General features: G+C 38.3%; 1 long non-coding RNA gene across 1 annotated transcript; it reads right to left on the reverse strand.

Annotated features, from left to right (window-relative positions):
- Positions 1-232: 232 nt before the first annotated feature.
- Positions 233-5,573, reverse strand: LOC108797956. The gene is made up of 3 exons (XR_001941917.1): positions 5,519-5,573; positions 3,367-3,441; positions 233-333 (listed from the first exon to the last, which is right to left on the reverse strand). It is a non-coding gene; the product is annotated as an uncharacterized LOC108797956 (long non-coding RNA).
- Positions 5,574-5,948: the final 375 nt, after the last annotated feature.

Raw genomic sequence — 5,948 nt, forward strand, 5'->3', positions numbered from 1 at the left:
ACGGTATAAACAATCTGCCGGCTGTATAGACGACAGATCGCTTGTACATTAATAGCCATCGATGACTGTTTAAAATTACACCAAGAACATGGCTGCAGCAGCCGTGTTCTTGTTTTAACCACTTCTGCGGGCCACCTTATATAGACGTATTGCGGCCCGGAAGTGGTTAACATGCCCTTTAAAATAAACCTTTAAAAACCCCAAAATAAGAAAATACTTTTCTATGGTGTTGATCTTCAAAAGAGCCTCTTTAAAAGCATTCTGGTTGTTAGTTATATATTGCTTGTAGGATGCCACATGCAATTCATGCTGTTGTTTCTGGAAACACCATGCCTATGTAAATTGTAAAAGACAAGAATAAGTAAAAGATTCCGATGTAAACAAAGCTATCCAAGACAATGTTCCATACCACTAAATGCAAAAGTATGTATTTGTTTAGACTAAACTATAAAATTAAGGTGTATTTGCACTTGGGCAGGCACAATTGAGACAACCCCTCTACAAGTTTATGTGTGCTGTTCACAGAGCATATCTAAAAAGTATTTTTTTTTTTAAATTCTTACCTTTTTACATTTAAGATCTCTATTTTTTGGCCTTCCCAAGCTCTTCTCTCAGTTTCAGTAACAGGAAACTCTGTCTGTTCTAATAGACAGACTGAGCACCCCCTAATCAACATACAATGAAAGAAGCCAAGGTTCTAGATCTTTAACCCTTTTTAGGACAGAATGTGTAGACCTAGTTTTCAACTGAAAACAAGATTTGCAAGAACAGTACAGACAGGGTTACACATTGTAAACATTTCCCTCCCTACCTCTTACATTCCAGAGGAAAACTCAGTACCAAGAAAAACTGTTGTTTGGTAATTGAGCGAGTTTTATGTAAGCAGCAATTATTTGTTTTTTAATTTTTGCTATGTGATTGAGAAACATGTCACAAATATAAAATAGGTGTTATCCCAATTTAACAAATGAAAATCAATTAGCATTGTTACATTGTTCTGTATTCTCATAATTTGTAGTGCTTGAGATGCCTTTTTTAAAATAGCATGCCAAAGTCGAAAGAAATGACAATATTCTGTTAAAAGTAATAAGCAAATGCCTTTTCCCCCGTGCTGTGGTGTATCGAATCCCCATTACTTTCAGAATAGGTTTGTGGGACACTTTACACTAAATCACAAACCTGTGATGCAGACACGAGTTAAGGCTTACGTTTAGTTTAGGAGGGAGGTTATTTTGAGGTTGTTAAATGTCAGAGTCATCTTAAAGATTAGGTTGAGGTTAGGAATCAGGGAATTATTTTAAATGTATTTTCTAATTAAAAACCCCATGTTAGGATCTACAGGCACTGGGTTTTCAGCAACAAAGCAATATTGTTAATACATTTGCAAAGTGTGTCTGTTATTGAACAGTGCAAATTCCAAAATGTCCATGTCTACTTGCACTAAATAAGATTACCCCACATTACACCTTGCACACCTTATAAATCATGTTTTTTAAATCATGTTTTTTTTTAAGCCTGAATTTCTTTATTGTGTTTAGCACCAAGATGACATTACAGTTGTTACACAGTAAACGGACATAAAAACAGCATACATGGGATATTGGTACAGCTGTCAAATACAGAGCTTCAGATTTGTTTCAAAATGTTCACCTTTTCAGAATGACAATAGGCTAAATATGGTGAGCTAAGAGCAATATTTACAGTATTAGGACAGGCCTGCAAACTAGAGAGATCTAAAAGGTAAGATTTAAAAAAAATTATTGTTACACTTTAATGATACACTTTAAAGATAGGTTGGCTATCCCCATGCTGGACTATTCCTTGAATGTTCCTATGTGCATTGAGGCCAAGGATAGTTTATCAGAACATTTCTAACCATTCCAGGGTACCCCTTCATTTTTCTATGTTGTACCATGTTAAGTTGGTTCCCATCAGTTCCGCTTGCAAATAACAAGACCAAGTTTCAAAAACATCTTTCCTGTATATTAGTTTATTTCTCATAGTGTTTGTGTTATCTAGCAGCATGAGCCTAAATATTATTGACTTCAACTCCTCTAGATTGGGGTAACATGGTTGAATCCATTGCGTTATGATTTTCCTCACCCCCAATAAACATATGATCTCCCATCTAGTCAGATCTCTACACACCCCCTCTTTTAAATCTCTAATGCGATGCAGTAGACAAATCAATGGGCATAGCAGCCTAGTGAACCCAGTTATTTAATTCATATAGGAGATAGTGTCCCACCAGTAGGTCTCTATAACTGGGCATTGCCACTATAGCTCTGTAAGGTTAGGTGATTCGATATGACATTTAGGGCAGGAGGAGAGCCATATGGGTGAAGAAGATTTAGAGAGGATATTAAAGGCCTGCGTAACTTTGAAGTACTTTGGAGATAGCCACTAACATATGCTGATAGTGCAGGGTGTGTACATGTAGCCTCCTGCAGCGTTTGGTAAAACCAGGACAGGTTACATTTTCCAGAGGGTGTTTCTAGTATCAATGCCAGGCCCAATTGTGGTTGTAGTGTAGGGTTGCAGCCCAGCATAGAAGTAAAAAAAAGTCTCATATGTACATATTGTAAGAAGTGCGTGTCAGGGATGCTACAATTCTATTGGAACACAGAGAATGGAAATGATCTATGGGAGTCCAAAACATTTGGGAGGTTGAATATGCTCCTTTGAAATGGAGGTTAAAGGCTAGAGACTGTGTGCCCTGAGGGGAGACAGGAGAGGATGTTGAGAGCATTATTGAAGATAGTGGGCCTGAGTACTTCAATACCTTTCCCATCTCTCTCAAGGAGACCAGTGTATCTTGTAGGAGCACTATCTGTTAACTTGAGAGGGCGTGGCGGGGCCATTCACGTCAATGGCACCACAGACATGCCCCCAACCCACAGTGCGCGTGCCCGCAACGGGACACTGGGTACAGATATGCCCTCTATTCGGGTGCAGTGCCATCTGAAAAAATTGTACATGCAGCATTTTTTTCAATCGCACTGTTACCGAACGGAGGGCGTTCCTGTACCTAGCGGTTCCGGTGTGGGCGATCGCACAGCGGGCAGGGGTGTGTCTGCGGTGCCATTGACATAGATGGCATGCCCCCTCCCGCCCCAGAACGCGACCTGGCTTGATCTATGTGATCCAGTGGGTTCCTGGTTAGAACCGCACCGGAGCGCACTGGATATGGTGTGACAGGCCCCTGATAGAAATAAATTATTTGACTCTGATTCAAGGTCCTCCATAGGCATAAAGGAAAGGAAGACAAAAAGTACTTGCTGACACCACAGGGTATCTGTATATGTGCAATCATATGTTTGTTCATGCACTTTGGTAGATATAATAGGTGCACTTTAATACACTCACCTGTGCAATACTGTTAAAGTATTTCAGCACAGTGTCTTTAGGGTTTCTAAAATATATCTTCTCTTGAGACTTGAGCTACAAATATAAAAAAATATAAAGGAAATCATAAATATGAAACTATATATATAATACTACATATTGTATAGCAGTATTACAAGGATGATGGCAGAGAATAGCCACTGAAAGTTATAGGAATTATGAGTTATAGGTTAGAATCAGCATCTCTTGGGGGACACTTGTTCTGAAATGACTATACATTCATTCTAAATGACACGCTAGCACATATTGTATATAATGAAATGACCCTGCCCTTTGGCACTCAAATATGAATGCAATTAGCATTATGGTGTACTGTGTTTCCCAAAAATAGTGTAGGTGCCTTTTTTGTGCATTGAGGCTTGTTAAAGAGACATTGCCACTTTGCCCAATTAGGGAAAAATTACAGTGTTTACAAATAACAAACATCCAAGAAAAAAAAACAGATCCATGCTGCTTATCTGCTTGATCATTAATTTAATATCAACTCACATTGATGACTTATTGTTTGTGCCTCTTCAGCTGTTAGTCACCCTACAGTATATTTGAGCAACCCTTTTACAGAATAGATATAGATACAAAAAGTTTCAGAAAGTATCTGTTAAAGATACAGTATGTAATGTAACTTGCATATTTGGTTGGTAACATTTTGCACAGGATAGGAACATAAATCTGTTAACATAGTTTTGATTGTAATCAGGAAACTGGGTCTCTCTCAACATGTTGTCCCTTGATCGAGAATTCTGTGTGTGTGGCACATTTTAAACCCTTTACATTGGTATGTGTTCACCTGCAACTGAAAAGCAGTGGGTGAGTTATGGGCTCAGCCAATATTGATAAGAATAGAAATTAACCAAGAGAGAATTTGTATGTCTGATGGTTAATAAGAGACCAATATGCAGAAAGTGTTCCAAATGAGCTTGGAGAGCTTGATGGTTAATCATTGCCCTTTGTATATTATATAATAGTGCAGATACTATCTATAAGCTAATTTAAGTATGCTTTATACATCAAAGTGTATGAACAAAAAGAAAACTTCTTTTATTTCATGTTCCTAAATAATGACTAGGTGGAATAATTACAGTTAATTTGCAAAGAGGTCCATTTTACCTCTGCATTCTATGTTACCAGAGCATGGGTTCTCAGGAGGATGAATATCGAACTGTTGCAGATTGCTAGGGAGAAACCCAGTTTGGGCAAAATGATCCTCTTATCAGTATTTATGATAATGAAATAAAAAAATAATATGTAATCTATTGCAACAAATCAGATTATATCCTTCATTCTATTAGACTTGCTTTGTGGAAATAAACCTTTATTTTCTATATAGTCAATCCCACGAACAGTCAGTACTCCATTATTAGTAAAAAGCACATTCTCTCTTTTCTTTTCAAACCTGCGAACGCTCGAACGGCCGATGTTCACTTCGAACTCATGTTCGAATCGAACCGGCGAACCATCCCCAAGCAGGATAGCTGTCAGCATAGTCAGTACACTGCCAAGGAGCAGTGCTGGGGGTAAAAGTTATAGAAGCACTAATATTGATAACCAGAAAGATATTCTGTTTTATGATAAAATGATTAACGCGTTTGGACACACTTGCTCTTCAACTCTGATACAAACTTTTAAACTCTATCTTCATTAAACTTTTTTGTAGAACCACAAACCTCAGCCCCCTATAAGGTTTTACAGATATGAAACTCTGGGATTTGTGGCTGTGTTAGGCATACAGGGTTAATATCAGTCTGCAGTAGAGGTTCAGAGGGCAATCATTCTGCACTGCTAAGACACATGAGCAAATGCTCCTTACTGCACAGAGGGGGGGATCTTTGACTAGACCATCCTGAGCTCTGACTTCAGCCCTTCTATACTGGAAGCTTTCCTTAATGGGGCCCCCTCCTATCACAGGCCCAATAGCAGCTGCATGGGCTGCTATGGCTATTGTTACGCCACTGCAAGTTATAGTTCTATATTCAAATGTAAGTCAAATGTCTTACTAAGCACCAAAGTGCTTTAACCGCAGCCCACATTCAAAACAACAGTTTATCGAAAATCTCAATTGAACTTTTTGAAAAAAAAAAAATGATCCTGCAGGGTCATTGGCATCCATACTCACATTTTCTGAAATAGGCAGGTATTTGCAGGCAGTTCTGCATACGCTGCAATAATCTGTTCAAAGGGGAGAGGAGACCATGTTAGATATTAACTACAAATACATGCTTGCTCAGAATCCTGGGGACAGGGTTCAAATACAATTCAGCAGCATCCATAATTGCACAGCCGACACGTGTGATGTGGTGGGGGTAGGGTGAGGATCTACTATTTCAGGAAATAATTCTTTAAGTGACCCATAGAGATTTGATAGATTTCAGCACAATGTATCTAATTATTGCTAAAAAGTCATGAGATGCGGATAAAACAGATAATCACTTAAAAATCCTATGAATGTTCAGTTAAAGCAGCCTTTCCACCCAAAAACAGGGAGAAAAAAAAAGGGGAAAGCTCTATTATTCATGTTTTGCACACAAATATAATAAAAATTAGAC

This window comes from Nanorana parkeri, unplaced genomic scaffold (assembly GCF_000935625.1).
Source record: "Nanorana parkeri isolate BGI_ZX_2015 unplaced genomic scaffold, ASM93562v1 scaffold1371, whole genome shotgun sequence".
Taxonomy (NCBI): Eukaryota; Metazoa; Chordata; class Amphibia; order Anura; family Dicroglossidae; genus Nanorana; species Nanorana parkeri.